Source organism: Lycorma delicatula, chromosome 1 (genome assembly GCF_047948215.1).
Source record: "Lycorma delicatula isolate Av1 chromosome 1, ASM4794821v1, whole genome shotgun sequence".
Lineage (NCBI taxonomy): Eukaryota > Metazoa > Arthropoda > Insecta > Hemiptera > Fulgoridae > Lycorma > Lycorma delicatula.
Window position 1 is genome coordinate 270390497 of NC_134455.1, and position 22539 is coordinate 270413035.

The 22539-nt window shown below is 31.5% G+C and overlaps 1 protein-coding gene across 4 annotated transcripts in view; it reads left to right on the forward strand.

The window, feature by feature from the left end:
• Positions 1–2696: 2696 nt before the first annotated feature.
• The window catches only part of SCAR (wiskott-Aldrich syndrome protein family member 3 SCAR), a 76777-nt gene continuing 56934 nt past the window's right edge, over positions 2697–22539 (forward strand). For 3 of the 4 annotated variants that reach the window (XM_075377336.1, XM_075377362.1, XM_075377354.1), the window contains exon 1: positions 2697–2836. The gene's annotated coding sequence lies outside the window, so the exon portion shown is untranslated. Of the gene's footprint in view, positions 2951–22539 lie in introns of all 4 variants that reach the window. The other variant, XM_075377345.1, reaches the window with a different exon arrangement.

A 22539-nucleotide genomic window follows, 5' to 3' on the forward strand; every position in this document is an offset into this window, starting at 1 on the left:
CTTGATCTTTACTTCCAATGCTTTTATAATTTCTTGTAATGTTTGGGGCACTCTATTGCCCCAGGAGTGCCCCCAAAGGCAGAAGAAACTTTTATAGGAAATCAATGGAATACCACTGTATTATTTTTTCCTAATCAGGAAGGTGATATCTTCTTTTGTTAAATATTCCAGAAACTCAAGATTAGGTGGACTGATTTTTGCTTGTATGGTGATAATTATGATCCAACATAGAAATATTTTTAACTTGTATAAATTAGATTAGTTTTTGTTTGATAGAACAAAGGTGTATCTTAAACACTGCATAACGATCACAGATATTGATTATCATTCAATTTAACAACATGATCTGAGTTAATAATGTTGAATTGATAACTAACTACAAACTTAAGATTCAAGTTTTATGTGCTGCTGGGTTTTTATTTTTATTTATTTATTTTTTTTTAGATGCAGATAAATTTTATGTAAAAAAAATATTATTAAAATATTCCTCCATTCATTAATCAATCTTATTGAAAATTTTAAATATATTTTTAATATTTTGTTTATTTTTTATTGTTTAACAATAAAAAAACAATTATTTGTCAGCTAAGATTGGTGTATATAATAGGTTATGTATGAAAAAGTGGCATGTGCTGTGTGGAGTTATTAGATGGTTTGGTTATTAATAAGTTAATATCAATTGGTTATTATTGATATCATGAACATAGTGGTGTCGGTAAGATATTTTTTCTATTTATTTGTTATTTTTATTTTATACTTATTCTTTCAAATATTATATTAAATAATTGAGTCGCATATAACTTTTTCCTGTTAGCCTTCAGAAATACCATCAGGTATTACTTCAGAGGATGAATTAGAATGATATGTATGAGTATAAGTGAAGTGTAGTCTTGTACAGTCTCAGGTCGACCATTTCTGAGATGTGTGGTTAATTGAAACCCGACCACCAAAGAACACTTGTATCCACGATCTAGAATTGAAATCTGTATAAAAGTAACTGCCTTTACTAGGATTTGAACGTTGGAACTCTTGACTTCGAAATCAGCTGATTTGTGAAGATGCATTCATCACTAGACCAACCCGGTGGGTTTGACAATACCTACCTTTACACTAACACACCTACACAGAGCTGATCTTAGTGTGGCAAGCAGGTTGTTCAATTTGGGTAGTAAGTTTGGAATACTGCTGTGATGAGAAAGAATGTATTATTTGGAAAGACTAAATTTACTCTTAATCTATGACTTGCTTTGTGTTTTCAAAAATGTCTATATGGCTAAAATAAAACATGTAAATGACTGCATATCAGGGCAATCTTCTTTATTAAGGGATATATGAGATAATATGGGATATATAATATATATTAAGGGATATATAATATGAGAGTATAGTACCTTTACACAAGTTAATATACCTGTTATGTAGTATAATTGTTAGTAATACTCAGACATTTGTAAATATAATGGGATAAACCAACCTCAATTTTTGGGCTAATCCAAAAAATTTTTGGTCCAGTCGATTGTACTCAAAAGGGAAGTGCATAACTATATGTTACAACAGTCCAAAATTTGAACATCCTACGGCTAAACGTTTTTGAGTTATGCGAGATAACGTACGTACATACGTCACATCGAAACTAGTCAAAATGGATTCAGGGATGGTCGAAATGGATATTTTCATTGAAATCTGAAAACCTAAATTTTTTGTGATCACAATACTTCCTTTACTTCATACAAGGAAGTAAAAATCTAAATAAATGCATATTTAAAAAATGAACTAAATTTTTTTCTGAAAGATTTGTAACATATTATAGTTTATCCTAAAAGCTACGCTATATTGGTCAAATTGAGCACAGATTTACTCACAAATAATACAAACAAGCACACTACATACACAAATCAACATATACCTTTTTACTATTATTTATAAAAATGGGACATATATTAATCACTTTACACCGGGCCGGGATATCCGGCCCGGAAAAAACAATTAAGGATCTCAGTGATCCTTAGTTGTTTAGTGTTATGCGAGATACGTACGTACAGACGTCACACCGAAACTAGTCATGAGTTTCAGTGCCAAGTTTCATAAATTAGTCATATTTTTTTGCGAAACCTGTGGGGTTTTTTTACAGAGGCTTTGTCTGGCATTTTATCATCTATAATTTATCTCGTCTTCGTCGTCAAAATAATGCGAAGGAAACGCCAAGATCAAATAAAATTAAAAAAACAAAAGAAAAGTTTTCATTAGCGGCATTCGGGAAGAGTATGCATAGTAAAAAACACGACCATATTTCATCCTGAAACCATATTTCGAAGTTTTTGAAAGGCTCTTCTGGAACCATATTCCTGGTTTTTGAGAGCGAGATGTTTATTGTATTTCATTAATTTGCAATTTTTTAAACTGGTATTGCTTTGAATTCGTATTAACATTTATTCTTTATAAAAGGTCAATGAATGCCGAATAAGAAATTACTTCTATAAAATCAATTTAATATACACTTTGCAATTTTTTAAAATATGATTCAAAACATCATTCCTGAATTATAATAATACTTAATGATGCTTTTATTTTTTAAACAGTTTTTGCCCAGCACTTTGTTTATAAAAATATAGTTTTTGAATTCTAAGATAAAGGATGAATTGATTTTTCTGTTTAGAGAAGGCAACAGTGACTTTACTATAGAGGTAGCAGTGAATAGTAGTGCTATGTACGCCATTTTAGTTTTCTGAAGTGTGTATATCAGTGTGTTAATGAGAAATGTTTGCGTGGGAACGAAAATGAGTGCTTTTTTAATACATATGTACTTGTTTTTAATATGCATTTCAAATTGACCCAGGTAAATTTGCAAACAATTTATCATTCTCTATGTTATATAAAGTTAGCTGATCCCTAGCCTAATATGAAGTACTTACAAAATAGACCTCAGCCAATTGAGGAACTTCCGTCGGAGGCAAGTGTTTTGATTTTTTCCTGTTCATCTGGTACATTTGTAATAAATTATGTCTATTGTTTTAATTATGCCATTTATTTCGAAGTAGATTATTTAATACGTCATGATGTCAAATTGGGTTTGACAGTTATAACCCATTTTGATAGGATGCGTAGCACTTTCTAGCTATTATCGCCCATGTAATGTATTATCTTAAAGATAGGAAGAGCTGCTGATTTATTTGACGTAATTATTCATGGTACGATTAAAGTATTTTATAACATTTTCACATTTCTGGTTAATTTTGCTCTTTGTTTTTAATTCGCTGTACTAAATAAAAATTGTATCAATACTACATTAATATGTCTTTACTTTTTATAGAGCAATCATTTATAGATGCAATTTTCTTTTGTAAAAGTTCGTTCAGATTGCTCTTGCAAAAATTATTTTTGTTAAGTAGCTAATTTTTGGTATGCTAATAAGTTTGTATCTTACTTACAACAAATTGCACAGCAGCAAGCTAATATTTCATTAGTTACCCATAAAATAGCTGCATTTGTACAAAATAATTCATTGTAAATATTTTTTTATTTTTGAAATTGCTGATTAATATTTTTTGTCAGGCCAATAAAGCTAGAATTTTGATATCTCAAATTTTGATGACCTGTGGTCCCAAGGTAGTATTTAATTTAATCAATTGCTACTAAAGAAGAAGTAGAGCTGTATTAGGGCTTTTATTACTGTACAAGGAATGTATCCTTGTATCGTCCTTCATGTACTATTTGGATTCACCTTTTAATCCTCTTATAAATTTGTGTTAGAGCATTCTAGAATCATGGACCATATTTGTATGTGGTGATGCTCTATTACACTTAGATAATGGCTGTGTAATAATTTTCACATTCTCTTCAATTGTGTCCATCCCTTAGCAAAAGCTAGTATGTAAATATTGTGATTGTAATGAAGTGGCTGAAATAGACAGATTGACAGTCTTTTAAAGCTGTTAGATTCCTATCTAAATTATGGTTTAGTTTTATGTTCTCTAATTTAAATGGGAGGCCCTAACAAGCTTGCCTACATTACTGTTTATTTATGTACATAATTTTTTTAAAATCTATTTTGAATGTGCTCTCATTTTTAATTAAATTTTTATCCCATAACTATTTATTTCTTATATTAACAATGAAATTGTTTACAGCAGTCCTTGCTTGTTTTTATTTTGGGTGGGGTCATTACAATCAATAAAATTACAATATTTTACAGTCCAACTAATTTTTTTTTCTGGTTTGTATTTTTACTCTTGTAAAATTGCTTGTACATATTTTTGTGTACTTGTGTTTTCTGTGTGGCTTCAAAATTATGTAAGCCCACAATTAACTTAACCTGATCTTGATTGATATTATTTTTATTTGATGTTGAGACAATCAGTTAAAACCTTTATTGTCACTGAATTTAAATAACTAAATTTTCTTGCTTTCCTTTATATTAAAGGTGAAATATTATAAAGATTGTTATAAACAACTTTATAAAGCAGTTTTTTGTTTTTTACTGTTGATGCTTTCAAAAAAAATGTGCAAATGATTTTATATGTAATATTGTTATGTTAGATCATTTATCACCTTTTTTTAGTATTAAGAAATATTAAATTAAAATAGAAATTAATGAGTGAAAACCAAATTTTAATCAAACTCATCCGAAACTGTGTTCTACATTCTTCAAATTGCTTAGGAAAATTTTCCATTAATTTAAAAATATTTATAAAATTAATGTTTACTAACAATATTAGTAAATATTTTCTATAATGCCTCATTACATTTTGGATTTTGGATAACTCTTAGGATTTAATTAATACATTTTAACAAATCTTGCTTTGCAATTCATTATTGTAACAAATGAATATGTATGAGTGTTTGTTGTGGCTGTTGATTACTTGTTGACTTAGCTTGTGAGATTTTATTTCAAAGGTATGAGTTAGTATGTGATTTTCACAGAACTGAATGAACATATCAAATAGTTTACTTATTCACTTTTTTTGTGGCAACATTGTAGATTATGTGTGTTTACAATACAATGCATAATACTATACATTGTATCACTGTACAGTTTATCAATAAAGTTATGATGGTTTATATAGCTTAGCCAATCTTTGATAAATTAAGTTTGGGATTGCATATTTCTGTCATTTTTTTTTTAAATTTTGTATTAAAAATTAAGGAAACTAGTTTTTTTTAATATAATAAACATGAGACTATTTTTGTTTTTCATCAAAATGGAATGGAATGGAATGCAAAGTTGGCAGGAGTTTATTACTCCCTACTCCATCGCAGAACCTGGACAGAGTCCCTTGCTGCTGGATCATTCTAATCGGGCTTGTTTTTTAAAAGGGTTAATTTTAAATAGCGGGTCTAATTTTTTCAAGTTTTGTTTATTATTATTTTGTGTTTTAAGGACGGATTTAATTGCATTCCAATCCGTTGTTAAACCAGCGTTATCGAACCCATTTTACGGGCCGACCGCGGAAGGCTAGGCTTGTAAAGCCTGTCCTCCCGATGTAATTCCCCTTCAGACCGTCCACTGAAGTCCTTTCGGTGCTAACTTTTTAATAGGCTAGCAGGAATACGCCACAACGGGGCACTACCTGTAAGGAGGGAGCAATGCGTCCCCTTTTCCAGAGGAGTCGCAATTGCTGGGTTATTTTATCTTACTGTAAGTTTTGAAAAGGAGAGGTTGTGTAGAAGCTCTTCATCAGCTTCTGGTATGGCTGCCCTTCAGGACGCATCTCTGCTGGGCTCTGTTCCGGACTCCAGTCCGTGATGTTGAGACGAGTGGCTGGTCTTCCTTCTTCTTCATCTTCATCTTCTCCCTCTTCTTCTTCCGAAGACCTCTTCGTTCTTCTTCATCAAAATCATCATTTACGTTTTCTTAGTAGACTATGGGAAAAATTCACCACAAACAGGAATTGTTTTCCTTGCTTACATCTAACACAGATTTTTATATCAGATTCTCACAATTTAAATCATATTTATTTAATGGGTTTTTTTTCAGTATAATTTGACCAGTTGTAATGACCACCAATAACCTGTGCTCATTTACAAAAAAAGAAAGTGAATTGTGATGCATGGAAATTTAATTCTCAGGAACGTTTTTAAAAAATTTTCTAATTATTTGTTTTACATGTTTTATTTTTACCCTTTGTCGCCATCTCATTTTATCATCATCAAACGTTATTCCATTGTTTTTTACAGTCTATGATCAGTATATTTTACTTAATTCGGTTGTCTGATGTTTTTGAAATTTGCTTTTTGCCGCCTCAATTGAGATATGATAACTACTGATTATAACTTAATTACATTTGTGTGATTAAAAATTTTAAAAACTTTCTAGAAAATTTGTATAATTGAATTTTCATAGTTTCCTGCATTAGTTTAGATCAGACCTCATTCTGCTGATCTTTACAGTGGAGTTTTAGCAAATTAACCTGTGTTAATTTGGATATCTTATCTTACCTTATCTAGTTGGATTGGCATTTTTCACTTGCAGTAAGTTCATAATCTGTGACAGTTATGTATCAGCCTGTAGTTACATATAATTCTGTCAAAGAGCAGTACTAAGTAGATCAAATAATTGTATGAAATTTGCTTATTAAAAGTTGTGCTAAGTAGAAAATAATCATAACATTGTTTTGTAATTAAATTCAATCAAAATCACTAGCATTATCTAGCATAATGAATATGTTAAAAATGAGATTTGAAAACATACAATTTCACAAGTTGGTATTGTTAAGGTCTTTTAGATTAATTCCTTAAGTTCAAAAAAATTTTGTGTACTGTTTTTTCAGTCTGACAAAATGAAAAATTCTTTCTCTATCTTTTTTTACAAAATTACCAGGGTATTATATTCACTTTTTATTATACCACTTTTTCTGCACTTTCTTATTCTTCTAAAGTTAAATGATATTTTGTTACTTTTTGCCACTTTTCCATGTTGCTCAGTTATATCTTGTATTTTCTTTTAATTTATATAATACTGTATCATTTACTTTATAAGCTGCATTACTTAAAAAAATGCATTCTTTTATAACTTAATGAAATAATTCGTTATTTAACTTTTCTCTTATTTATAAATAAAAATTAATATTTTATTCAAATCCCTTCACAATAATAACATACGTAATAATGATTAAATGTAACACTCTCAGATAAAAAAAGGAACCACTCAAACATTTTCCAATAAGTTTGAGGAAGATTAATGAAAATATATTAGACAGAGCATTATTACAAAACAAAACTAACGAATAAAAACATGTTATAATATTATTATTTCTTGAAAATAATTGTATGAAATGAAAGTAGTATAAATATGTGAAATCAGAAAAAATAATATTTATAGATTGTAATAAGAAATTTTGATTTTTGGTTGAAAATATTTGGCTATCGCTTATTAAATGTGGATGCGGATCAGATTTATTTAATTACTGTAATGCATGTAATTTACTGAGTGAGTAGTGATTACATTGGAATAAATCTGTTACAGCGATTTGCTATAAGTAGTAAGACCTTAATGTTACTTTACTTTAGTTTTTAAGATTTATTCTTGTGCATATGGTGCGGGCTTTTTACACCCATCATTTAGTGTGTGTGGGGCATATTAATGTTTGTGATACTTCATGTTGGTATTGTTAAATTAAGTTATTAACCAAATTAATAAATTATTATAGTAACATTGTATCTGGGTGTTAATAATGACACTGTTGTGCGAAAAAAAAGGTAATATTACGAAAAAAGGAGATTGTATTTTTAACAACCTTGGAAGACAAAATTAGTATATATTAGATACAAGATCAATAAAAGAAAAGTATTTATTGCCTATTATCAACTCCAGGTATTTCCTGATCTATCAGAAATCTCGCAACTTTTATGATAATTATGATGTGCTTCAAACTTAATATTTTCAAACTACTACAAATTGAAAAAAAAGGTAACTGGATTTTATTATTATTTATAACTTGCAGGAGGTAGGTAATCATGTTTTACTGTTTGAAAGAAGTAGTAAATGTCAAAAAAAATTGTAAGACCTTTATTAAAAAAAAAAAAAATTTACAGTGTAACATTTATTCAATTATATCTAACACTACTGCAGTTTTGTGATAAGAAAAAAATTTAATAGAAATAGCATAAAATGGGATACAAATGGATTTGTTTAGATCAGGATTTTTATTCTGTTTTTTAACATTAATTCAGGAAATGTCCATGTTAATGGGTTATTCAGCACTTTAATATTTACAGATTTCAACAAATTAATTCCCTCAAATATTAATTTTATGTGAATTGTGGTGATGCTTATTTAATTTTCATAATTTTTTTTGGGTGGGTGCTTGCCGTCTTAATACTGTTGGGTTTTATTATTACCTCAAAGAGTAAATGCTATAAAAAAAAATCATTGGAACAACAAATACTTTTTATTTTCATAAATTGAAGGAAGAAAATGATTGATTATAGTTTTAGTTGAATAGGGAGTTTTAGTTTATTGATGGTTGTGGAAGTGCGGGAGGTTGGCTCATTTGGGACAAGAAAGCCCAAATTTCTTGGAACCTATTATGTATTTTTATTTGCTTAAGGTAGATCATGTTTTGGGAAAGAAAGTTGTATTATTACAATATTTCAAATTTCTTAATCAAAGGGTCAGAGAGGTGGAGTAGGGTCAGTTGTGGATAAGAAGACTTGATCTTGTAGGACATTTTTATTTTATTTTTTAATTATTTTAATGTGTAGTAAATTTTGAAAAAGAAAAGTTAGAATATAGTGATACATCAATTTTTATTAATTTGGTTAGGTTAGGGTTGTGGCCCATGGGGACAAGGAGGCCTGAACTTCTCTTTCTCCTGTGTGAAATTCATATTTTTTTAAAGGAAGAACACATCTTAGAAATATAATTTTAATGTCACAATGTTTCAGTTTTTAAAGGAGTAAATTGTATGGGAGTTCTAAGTGGGTTATTAAGATTTCAAAATGAAAATTTGAGTTTTAAAGCTAAGTAATACTTTTCAAGTTTCACATATATTGATTAATTATTCATGAAACGGAAGAGCAACTCTTAAACGTTTTAGCTGTGCACAAGCTCTAAAGTCTACAGATTATGGTTTACATGCTATCTTCGCAAATCAAATGATGCACAGAGACGGTTAAGACTTTTTTATCGTGTCATATGTAGTGATGAGTCAGCATTTCATGTTAATGTAAAAGAAGCGCTCATAATGTCCATAACTGGGGATCAGAAAACCCTCATGAAATATTCCGGTATTTTAGTTTTGTGGTGCAGCACAAAACTACTTGCCTGTAACCAGCAAGTTTATGGGCAGTTCATTTTGTGGAAGCAAGTGTGTTTGGAATGAACTATCTTGATATGCTGCAACTATGACTCTTTCCTCAACTGCAATATGAACCACAGAACACTATTGGCAACAAGGTGGTGCACCTCCTCACTGGAATAACACTACATGATCAGTTGAATAAAATTCTCCCCAACCACTTTGTTGCCAGGGACCAAATGATAGGGCTTGTTTGTTTTGGCCTCCACGTTCGCTCGATCTGACCCTGTGCAATTTTCTTTGGTGGTTTATAAAGGATCAAGTGTATGTGCCACCATTACCAGCTGACCTACTCGACTTGAGACAGGATTGAAGAGCTGTCGCATAAATTACTCAAGTCTTGCTGATTAAAGTATGGGTTGAACACTCTCCAGTTAGCTGGATGTGTGTGTCATGTGATGAATGATGCTCATGTTGAACAGTTATAGAAAAAACTGTTTGAGTTGCTCTCTCATATCATGTATAATTTATCAACATAAGTAAAACTAAATACAGTAGATTCTGGATAATTGAACCACTTCAGGACCAGGGCTAAATGGCCCTATTGAGCGATATTAATGAAAAATGAGGAGCTATGCACAAATACAGTATATGGGTGTATTCTAATTGTTAAACTTAAATTAACAATTTACTATTCTGAATTTTTCTTTAATATTACGATTACATGAACGGTATTATAAATTATAACATAAATAAAACGTAATCATTGTCATCAGCATCGATTGTTTCAGTATCATCGACGGCATTGACTTTTAAACCATTTTTGGGAAAGCAATTTGTGATAGTGTTACTTTTTACTTCATCCCAAGAATCAGCTACGAACTGAATTGCTTGCAACAAATTTACATGTACACTAACGTCTTTATCTGTAGCCGAAGAGGTCAACATATTTCGTTCAATTTCTTGTAAAATGTAACTTATTAGTTTGGTAAATAAATTTGAAATTTTTTATTTCCATGTCAAGCAGTTGAATTAAACTCTTATTCGGTGGCAGAAACTCAATCTGAATGTTTCGTAAATCTACATTAGGATGGGCAGCACCTATTCATTTTGAAACACTGTATTATTGTGAAGGGGAATAAAAGGAGATGAAATTGATTTTTTATTGTGGTTTATGTAATTCTTGGTAAGGAGTAACATTAACATTGATTCCTAATAATGTAGGAATTTTTGCTATTGGTTTAGTGGTTCTTGAGATTACCCTGAAAAAATGAACTTTCTACCTTTATGTAATATTGCTAGCAGGAATACCAGTTAGTCTTATCTCTCTTTTTCTGTTAAGCCTCCAGAATCACTGTAAGGTACTACTTCAGAGGATGCATGAAGATGATTATATATATATTAATGTAAATGAAGTATAGTCTTGCACAGTCTCAAGTCAACCATTCCTGAGATATGTGTTGTTAATTGAAACCCAACCACCAAAGAACACTGGTATCCACAATCATTTCCATATAAAAGTAACAACTGCCTTTATCAGTTACTTTGGGTTATGATCATGTAGCATTACTATTCATACCATGTATATTGTTCCCATAATACATATTTATTAGATCAAATTGATTGAATATAAATTTGAAACTTGTTACGTGCAGTAGTGTGATGATTTAAAATTGCTAGAAGCGAATGCCCATTCAAATATTTTATGTTAAAAGATAGAATATATTTCAGTCATTGTTTATTAAGTGATGATATGAGACATTTAAATTCTATTAAAATTTAATATTACTGTAATATGCTAAGAAAAAATTAAATTATAAAATTTGTTGATTGAAGGACACATAATCTAATCACTATAGGGAAGAAGAAATCATAACTTATTTGGGTCATTCTATGTCAAGTTGTCCAGTTTTGAAAATTGTCCCCAGTTGACCATCTCCAATTATCAGATTTTTGGTGGAGGTTCCTCATGGTGTGGAATGCCATTTTACCAAATTGCAGCTCTTTATTTAGTATTGCTGATATTTTTGTGGCCTCTTGAAAAAGGGATTCTTACTGATAGTTTGTGGACACATGTAAATATTGCTCTCTTTGACTAACAATTTTGATGGTTATAATAAAGAGATACAGATTCAAATTTTGGTAAGGTTAGTTAACTTTTTATGCCATATCTGAATATGTTAATCACTAGTTTCTTTTGGAATCTGGTTTCAAAATTTGACAAATTTTTGGTCACAACAAAAAAATTTTCCCCAAAAATTTGTCAACATTTTGGAAGTCAAAGTTTGAGCTTATATATATATATTTTTTTACCTAATCCTTTAATTAGAATGGGACTTTGTAATTTGAAAAAGGGAATAATTATGTATAGAATCCTGCAGTTTCAAAGCAATTAGAATCTTATGTCAGGAGAAATCCATCACCAAATTTGGTTAAAATGTTTTTATCATGATTTTTGGCTCATCTTTGAAGGCTTATATGTTTTCAGATATTGTTAGTTTTATAATAGGTGGAAAGGGTAGCTTTTAAACAACATAATCCATGGCATTTTGTTTTTTGATCTGTATATTATAGTAGATAAGAAAGCTTTTCAAGGATAATTAATCTTTTGCATGTGACATTTTTAATTTGTGGACATTTCTACTTAATAAAAACAGCTGAAGGTGGAGCACAGGTGAAGCACATTCAGTGCTTCAGATTATTATTACATTTTTAAGAGAATGTTCTAAAATTTACAATAACTTGAAAAAATTTATGGTCTTCCAGAAAATGTTGGACTACTGTAGAACTTTCTAGGCTAATCTGAAAAATCCATTTTCTAGAATGTTCTTGAAAACTCCATTCTACAGAACATTATAGAAAGTTCTGGAATATTCTGTAAAACTCCATTCCCCAAATTATTCTGGAAAATTCCATTTCTTCTGGAACATTCTAGAATGCTCTCTCTTTTTAAGAAAGGGTATATAGGCATCCCTTTTTGTGAATTAGTATAGTTTTTAGTGAATAACGTATGTTATCAGTTGTGACATTTATTGTTCTTTCCAACTGTGTTTTGAATTGTTTTAAAATTAGTGAAGTTCTTGGCACTATCCATTTTGGCAAGCCTGATGGTTCTGAATGCCACAAGTCTTTAACGTTTAATTATGGAAAAGCTTTTTTGTTGCCAGTGAAAGAACTATCAGCAAGAGACAAAGAACGTTTACAGCGGCGATCTGGAATTAGCTTTACTGAAGATGTTGACTTATGTTCGTATCATAAAGCTGTTTTGCTGACAAAGTTTGAATTCCTACAGAAGGACTGCTGTAATCCATTTGGAAAAGAGTCACGCAAAGCCAAAAAAGGATTGTGACCTATTGATATTGATTCTCCTGTTTGGTTAAAAGCTTTAACAAATTATGACTTCAAGCCAGGTTAAAAGTTATTCCCACGATGTAGGCAAGAATTGGCTCAAAGGATGATCAATCAGAATCTAGTGATGTGGAGATGCTAGAGGCTTCTGGAAGAATGGATGCCTCACTTTCGTCACCACTTGGAATCTCTCCTTTGAAACTTAAATATGTCAGAAAATGGGATTCAAAAGGTTACCTGAAGCAGAATGTAAGTAGAGCACAAGATGCTATTGCTACTACAGCAGCAGCTGCTGCTGATTTAGTGTTCCTGATGTAATGCAAACATTAAAGAGTAAGCAGTGTCAAGTTTGTAAAGATCTGGATTTCCTGATTGAAGAGCTCAAAGCCAAACTTTTGATCTCAGCTTGCATATAAGTTCAGATTTTGACATTAGTGTCCAGTAGCTGGAGTATTGTGAAAACAGCTGACAAATTCCAGGTTTCAATGTGAATGGTGAGGCAGACCAGGAAGCTCAAGTCTGAAGCTGGTATTTTGGCAACACCAGAAAAAAAAGGAGGAAAAGATTGAAGGATGATATTAGATAACAGTTCCTCAAATCTTTTGAAGATGATGAATTTTCCTGAATCTGTCCAGGAAAGAAAGATTTTGTTTCAGTTAGGATCAGTGGGGAAAAAGTCCATATGCAGAAATGACTACTTTGTGCAATTTAAAAGAGATGTTCACAGCTTATTGCATGCATTATGGCCGTGAAATTGGCTTTTCAAAATTTTGTGAACTTAGGCCAAATTTGCCCATTACAGTTGGTGCTGCTTGCACACATTCAATTTGTGTTTGTACCATTCATCAAAATGTTATGCTCTTGATAGCCCCAATATTCATCAAGGATGACTACTAGGTATCGGTTGAGAAAATTGTTACAGCTTAGAATCCAAGGATTGCATGCTACAACATTGTGAACCGTGTTCTGGAAAAACTGGATTGGATTCCTATTTATTAGATGAGCTTAAAGAGTATGACTTAGAGGAATTAATAGAATATAAGCAGTGGATTTATACAGACAGGCGCAATAGGCGAAAATTTTATTGAAGAACTTTCCTTAAACGTTTATTGTGTGACTAGCCATTATTTTGTTTCAAAACATCAAAGTTCATACTTAAAACAACAACTGAAGGAAAATTTAAATGATAATCATACCATTATCCTGATGGATTTTGCTAACAACAGTTTGTTTGTTGTGAAAGATGCTGTATAAGGATTCCATTGGGAAGACAGCCAAGTTATATTACATCCATTCATGGTTTATTACAGTAAAAATGAGCCTCAGAATCTTAGCATTTGCAGGTTAGTAATTGTCTGTGCCATGATATCATTGCTATTCATATATTTTTGACTGAACTGATCAAATACTTGAAGACAGTGACTGAAATAAAGCATATAAACTACTTCAGTTATGATTAAGTTGCTCAATACAAGAATATCAAGAATTTTATCAATTTGTTCCACCATGAAGAAGACTCTGAGAACAGTTGAATGGAACTTCTTTGGCACTAGCCATGGGAAATCACCTGGTGGTGAAATTGGACCTACTACAAAATGATAGGCAGCAGATGGCAGTATTGAGTGACCTATAGAAAACCAGATATTGTCAGCAAGAGACTTATTTGAATTTTGTAAAGAAACTATTCCAGGAATCTGGTTCTTTTTTATTCCAAGAGAAGAATTTGAGAGAATCCGACCTGAACAGGAAAGCCAGTTTAGTAGTGGTCACACAAGAGCTGGAACAAGCAAGAACCACCAGTTTAAGCCGGTTAGCAAAGCTAAAATCCAAGTCAGCAGTCTCAAATGATAACTTCAGTATTTGAAGCTGATGTTTATGAAACTGTTAACTCAAGGCATACCACTTACCAGCTTGCAACCAGGCCAATATGTGGCTTGCATGTATAACAATACTTGGTAGATTGAAAATATATATTATATGTCCTATGAAGAACATGATGCCCTCATTAGTTTTATGCGCCCTCATAGTGCAGCTCATTCTTATCACTTGCTGGATTCCAGAACAACATATTTTTGCTACTGTTGAAGCACCATCAACAACATCATCAGGACAGCAATATATGTATCCAGAATACATCCAGTCTATGATTGAGAAACAATTTTAAGTTGGAAGTGGAATTAAAAGTATTGTGCTAAACCGTTTCTGACTACTTAAGATATTTTTATTTTATTTTGAACCTACTGTGTTTTGTAATATCCATTGCTCTCTGTTATTACTACTATGATTGTATTTCATTTTGTTTATGATTTTAGTATTTTGTGTGTAAGTAGTAAATATTTTAAAAAATTGTGCTTGCTGTAACATATTTAATTAGTTGAAACTCTCTCTGCATTCAATAAGAAGCAAGGTACAGCTAATGCAGTTAACAATTTTGTATTAACTGGTAGCAAAACTGATGCCAGATTTTTTGTTATAACTTATCAAAAAATTACTTTCTACTGGAGAGTATTCATTTAATTCATAAACATTACAGAAAACTTGCTCCATATGTAAAAGATGCATTGGTTTAGTAAGGCGGTGGTCCTTATGTAAGTATAATATTTTTTGTTTCTTTTATTTGTTTAATAGTTTTTATGCCATTTATAAACTATGTGTCAAAAAAAAACTGCGGATTTTGTTGTTTAAAAGTTCTTCTTTCTAATTGTTTAAAACTAACAAAAAAATCTAAGAAGGTGTACTGAGATATAAGGCTTCAGAGGTAGGTAAAAAATCGAGCAAAAAAATTTTTGAAAAAATTTGATAATGAATATTTCCTTACATAAGCCTCCAGTTGCTTTGAAACTTTAGGATGTTACACGCAATTATGTCCTTTTTCAGATTACAAAGTCTCGTTCCGATTAAACTACGAGGGTGTTTTTTTTTCAAGGTCCGATCGGTCACGAAATTAAAACCATAGTGAAAATAAAAAAAAATTTGTATCAAGTACTTACATAGTTACGCTATTTCTCTACATAGTCGCCACTTCGATTTAGACATTTGTTGTAGCGTGGTACCAACTTTCCAATACCCTCGTCATGGAACGGAGTCGCCTGTGTTATCAGCCATGTTTCTACGCTGGTCTGCAGCTCGATGTCTGTGCCAAAATGTTATCCTAGCCAGCGTTTCATGTGAGCAAAGAGGTGAAAATCAGATGGAGCCAAGTCCGGGCTGTAGGTGGGTGATCAAATACTTCCCAACTAAAACGCTGCAGGAGCTTCTTTGTTACAGCTGCAGTGTGCGGCCCAGCATTCTCATGGAGAAAGACAATGCCTGATGCCGGATGACATTCCTCCGCTTATTCTGAATTGCCCTTCGTAGACGTTGAAGAGTCACGCAGTATGAGGCTGCAGTGATGGTCGTGCCACGTTCCATGAATTTCACCAAGAGAACTCCATTTCGGTCTCAGAACACAGTAGCCATACACTTTCTGTTGGAGAAGGTTCGCTTGAACTTCTTTGGTTTACTGAGAGAATGAGAATGCATCCACTGTTTGGATTGTTCTTTTGTTTATTCAGTTTCGAAATGGACCCATGTCTTGTCCCCTGTGACAATTTTGTTCAAAAAATCTTCATTGTGGTAGCACTGGAGAAACGTTAGGGAGGCGTCCATTCTCATTGTTTTGTGATGGTCGGACAGCATCTTGGGAACCCATCTCGCACACAGTTTGCGGTACTGAAGTCTCTCACTCACAATGTTGGCCTGAAGAGAGCTGACCTTGAAATTTAAGGAAACGAATCGTTCAATACAGAAATTGTGAACAGACGATTTTCTCGAATTGCCTCATCCACTCGCTCAACGAGATCATCGGTTGACGCTCGGTTCTTTCCCTGACCGCCTGCATCATGGACATCTGTACGTCCTGCTTTAAAGTTCGTGCATCATTGTCGCACTTTGCTGTCACTCATTGAAGTTTCACCGTACACATTACTTATTCGTCGATGTATTTCAGATGCATTACACCCCTCAACCTGAAGAAATCGAATTACCGCACGCACTTCACACTTGGCGGGAGATGCTATTGTTGTAGACATGTTTACGTGCTAGCTGCGTGTTCAGAACTAAACGAAGTGACGCGGCGTGATTGAAGGCCATACTAGAGACGCTGCGGAACACATATGCGCAAAGGTTGTCTGATTTTTGTACGGGTTTTTATTTCGCGACCGATCGGACCTTGAAAAAAAAATAACTCTTATTAAGGAATTATATAAGCTGAAACTTTGACTTAGAAAATGTGGCAACAACTTTTTAGCTGAATTTCAGCTGCTATATTTGAAATCCAGGTGCTAAAAGAAACTTCTGTATAACATATTTGAATTCAGCATAAAATGCTAACAAAACGTATTAAAACTCAAACCTGTATCTGTATAAACTTCAATGTTGTAAATTAAAGTTAGAATTTTTTGCATGTATGCAGTAACTACCAGTAAATACCCTTTTTTCAACAGATCACAGAAAATCAGCAATAGCAGATGTAGAGCTATAATTTGGTAAAATTGCACCACAACGAATGTTCATGCAAAATTTGATGAGATTTAGAGATGGTTGACTGGGGACTGTTTTTTAAATTCTTTTAAGTGTTTAAAAAAACAAATTCCTTTAAAGTAAAACTTCCTTAAAAAAAAAAAAAAAAAAAAAAAAAAAAAAATACATATATATAAGTAAAAGAGATTTGGCATAGCACCTGAGTAAGAGTGAAGAGACATGAACCTCTTTTTCTGAAGCTAGAACAAATTTTTAAAGGACACTTAGTATCAGATTTCTTAATTATTGGGGATAGGAGGTTAGAGGCTTTTGAGACATGAATTTCTTTCCTCCTATGTAGTTAAAACTGTTCTTTAAAGGTAGGATGTTAAATAAATAAGTTTAAGCAATTCATTACTTAACTTTTTTATAATTTAGGTCTAGGGATCTTAACACCTCTTGTTCTGCTGTATGTGATGTTTATGTTTTTTTCTTTAAAGTAGAATGCGCAATGAGAAATAAATTTTATCTTATGAGAGTAAATGAGCTCCCATTGTGACAGATAATGGGAGCTAAACATTTTTCCAATCCTAGTGATATGATTCTGGTTCTGTAGATTGAGATTCTAAAGTTTGATTACATCAATTTATTAGATACTTTATCAGACTTAATTTCTTACCTGTGTTCAGGGTACTAGTAGGGAGTGAATTTTGTAATATTCAGGAGGGGGGGGGGGATACGTATTTACTGTATAGCTGTAATACTTGAGAAGGTTTTAAAACTAGGAATTTTTCCTTTTGGTTCAGCAGTTTTCGAGTTTACTCCTGACAAACAAACAAACCAACTTTCAAACCGTTTAAATCGTATACGTTAATAAAAATAGTTCTTGGTTGTAATACTGATTTCTTATCTAGCTTTTCTTAGGTTCAGTTCCCAGATGTCATTTTTTTCATCATTGCCACAAAAAAATTTAATCGACATTCAAGCTCATTACACTCATCACATTAAAATTGAAAAAAACGGTAGTTGGGTATTTGACTAAAAAAATAATAAACAAGTTTTTTTTTGTTTCCTAAATTTTATTTTATTTTCAATTTTTTTAACTGAAAATGACTTATCTTTTTATGATATGGTAACGTTGATATTAATATTTGTGTTGAATCTTATTTTTGTTGTTATTGTAAAATGAAAAAAAAAATAGCCGTGTGCTAAATGTAAAAAAGAAGATTGTTGTGTGTTTTCATCGTCTGCTAGAAATGACCCAAAATCCCCCCCAGCCGTTAGTTTTCAGATTAAAGTGCTTGTATGTTTAATTGTTCATTACTGTAGTCGAGTTGGAATATGCAAAACATAATTTTAATTTATATTGCAGTAAGTGATATTTTATTTTTTATGTGAATTTTTTGGTGTTGTAAAAGCAATGCTTAGGCTAATCGGATAATTTATTGGGGATCATCACTCTGCTCTTTATTTGTTTTCGTTATGGTTACGACTATATTATATATTACTATATAAAATTAATTATTTTCATTACCTGTATCTTATTCTCTGACATTCATTTCTCACAAATTTATATTTATAAATTTTGCACGAATATTCTTTGAATGGTAGTAGAAAGAGGCATTTCATAATTATATGATTCTTCTGTTCTCTCCTTATTTCTTATATTATTTTCTGTTACGTAGGTGTATGCTTCTTTGTTATGCCTCGCATTACTATTTTATTTTTTTAAAGGAAATTCTATTATTAAACTGCTTGTGTATTTTAATTTTAATCAGATATCCCTTGTTTTCTTTAATCCTTCATCTGACACAAGCAGGCACTACAGTGTATCGTCCCGTAAATTTGAACGATCCAGTTTTCTTTTATGTTACTGTTTTGTTTAAATCAGATATACGATTCACATGCGTTTTAGTAAGTTTCCTTCGTTGAAATAATAAAAAAAATAGTATAATAATTAATTGTAATTTAAGAAATAATTTAATAGTTACACATTTATAGAACTTTGTCGCTATTTAAATAATAAAACTTAATATAAAATATCAATTTAGGGAGAAGACTAGTGTACACCCTGTGTTTCATCATAGGTAATTTTAAATAAATCATTACTACTATATTCAGCCTGATGTTATCCGAAGTCCTGTACAGCATAGCAGCTGGGGAACAGGATCTAAACTAAACATGTGAAAAAGCGGTTGTGACACTACTACTGAAGCAAAAAAATAAAAAGAAGAAAAAAGTACTATCGCCGTAAAATATTAAACATCAAGTTATCTATTAAATGCTGTAATACTTAAAAATAGTTTATTAAATATGCTGTTGAGATTACGTTGTACACTTTATTCATAAGAGATTTGAAATTAGAACGTTGCTCTAGCTTAATGTAAAGACGTTCTGGAAAAGCGATTTCATGCGTGTTTACTTAATAATTGTAGTATAACTACAAGTGAAAGTGTGTACAATATTTAACTTCAAGGACATTCACAGTGGTAAGTGCATCCCACTGCTACAAATTTACGATCGCAGCACGTTCTGTCTCATTATTTAAAAGCCTCACCTCATCTTGTAAATATTATTTAAATTTACTTAAATCTGTGTTAATCGCTTAAAATTGTTTAAATGGAATAATAACTGTATCAGTACAAATATTTATTTTATTCATTATCGTAAATAATAAACATGTATTTTTTTTTTAAATTACATGTTTGTAATTTTAAAAAAAATAATTTAAATAATAAGTCTAAATGAATTATAAAATGTACAATCTATTCTTATAAATTTATTGTTTTCAAATTCCAGTTGATCTAAAAAAAAAAATTTTTTTGTAATATGAAAAAAATGAATCTATTTCTAATGATTAGAAAATTAAAAAAAAAATAGAGAAAATTGTATAAAGTGTAGGTTATTATTTTTTTACGGGCAATATTTGTATGTCATAAAAAATGGCGAAAAATAACCAGAACACTTATTTTATTATGAATGATTTTCTTTACCTTGAAATAACATTTTATTCAACTATATAAGCGTATATTAGGTCTTATTAAAATAGATAAAACATAATATTAACGTGCCCTAAATACGATACCGTTTTCTTAATTTTTCTTTTTATGTGAAGTCAAATTTTTTCCACGATCCTAATGTTTTGGTGGAACCTCTCTTTGTTTATTATTAACTGCGCCGAACAGATATCTCAGAAGGAAATCAATATGAGAATGTAGAAGATGTATTTTTAATAAGGTTCGATATCCCATAGTTGGGCAAAGTTTAAGGAGCTGTTAACCTGAAATAAATCACTTTAATAATTTACCCAGTAAGTGTACCCTCTTTAAATGCGGTTACACTTCATTGTGCAAAAGTTCTTTTAAATGTTTGAAGCTTTCACCTTCTTTATCCATGGCCTTTTGAAAATTTTTCATTAATCAAAACTTGGTGTGAAGCGGAGTAAGAAAAATCTTTTCGGGTTTAAAGAGAGGGGCGTGCTAGACAAAGAAGTGTGTATGGTCTTTCGCTAATACATGTTTTTTTTCTGTGTTCGTAAGACAAAAGTAGCGATCATCAAAATGATCGGTAGACTCGCGCCGTATCATAGGAATAGCAAACGCCAATAGAGTTTCTGTTGCCTATCCACTGAATTAGTCTCTTACAGCTCGCACAACAAACGTGAGAACTCAAATTGCAGTTTTAAAACCAAAATATAAATAGGTTTTTTACTTTTGCTACAGATCTACCGTGTGATTGTAAAAAAGTCTATAAACAACAGAGTTTATTCGACTAGGTGATTTTTTTTTTATAGGAACTGCAGTAAAAAGCTTGGTACTGTATTTAAAAAGTAAGCTGCATTTAAAAAGAAAAAACACTACACCGAATGACACTAAGAATAACACTAAGACCGTCCTCTATCGAAAGTAACCACATTTCCAGTATCCCCACCCCTAACCGTAGAGTTGCCGACCGATTCATAGTGAAAGTATTAAATTGTAGCATAGGGTGGCAGTTAATGAATCGATAACAATAAAAATGTGACGCGCTAGAGCTTTTACAAGCGAAATTAATAATAAAAAATGGTAATTTGATCTGTGTTGTGCATCATTGGTAACTGATTTAATTGAAAATAATTTTTCTGGCTTACATCGTTTTAAAATTGAAATTTATTTTTGCTATTTCCAAAGTAGTGGAAAAATAGGTATGTATTTTGTTTGCCGTATGTCAAAATATGTAATTTTACCGTATACACAGGCGTATACATTAAAATTAATGAGATTAGCTTATGTATGCGTATATCGACAGGCTTGAGGAGAAAGGTTTTAAGTTATTTTAATTTATAAAACGCATAGTAACTTCGATTCATTTTAATTAACGTTATTTATGAGATTAACATATTTATGAAAAAGTGAGGGAGTCTAATAGAAGTCTTCCGCAACGGTGTCTATGCGTCTCGGCTGCGACATCACATTGACGTCTCAAAGCATCAACTTTTCAATACTTTTTAAACGGTATGCGTTTCCTTATCTTTTATATCCCGAGAGAGTCGGAAGGCTTCCGACGGTATGACAGGTGTGCTCGTAGCTTTTATGAGACAGTACGCCGAACTTAAGAATTACCCAGCAATCTATAGCAGCTTCCCCGCTAAACACGAAACTTTGTGTAAAATTTGAATATATCATAAAATCTTGAAATCCGTGAAAAAGTAGGATTCTTCTGTGATAGTATAGTTATAATTTTTCAAGAGAATAAGCACTTTACCTTATGTCGAATGTAATGTTATTGTATCGACATAGATGGTGTGAATGTGTTATAATAAAACGGACGATGAGGGAGGATGTTTCAATTGTAGTTAAACAGGAAGGTAAAGAATTATGAATTGCATCGACTGTAAAAGAATTTTAACTCGGCTCGCCCTCAGTGAAATAGAGTAATAGTTTTCAACGTAATTAGTTTTGAATCCGAAATGTTGTTTGCTATTGTTTATCGGTTTTAACTCTACCCCTTCATTACAACGTTTTTCAGCAGACTACCGAACAGATGTATCGATATTAGATTACATAATAATGTGAACGACGATCTATTACGAGACTCTTCGAAAATTAACACGCTCGTATTTCTGTTAATCGTAATATTTTAATGTGTATTTATGATTGAGGATTAGGAGAACCGGCCTTATCTTATTAGCTTGGAGAAAAGGTTTCTTTTAATAACCTCTGAGTTGGAGGTAAGGATCAATTAAAAGTAAAGACGTGGATAGTGATCGACGTTAATGCGTTGACCGGTTCGAATTTTTTTTTCTCTTTACGTGTTTTCCAGGACAGAAATATTTAGGTCTCCGTAAAGAAAAACTACTGACCTTTTAAAATTTAATGTTATTACTGGTATAAAAAAATGTGTTGGCGTTTTTGCAGCCTTTGGGTCGACAAATCACTCGGGATGTATAACTCTGTGGATAAGTAGACCCCCAAAA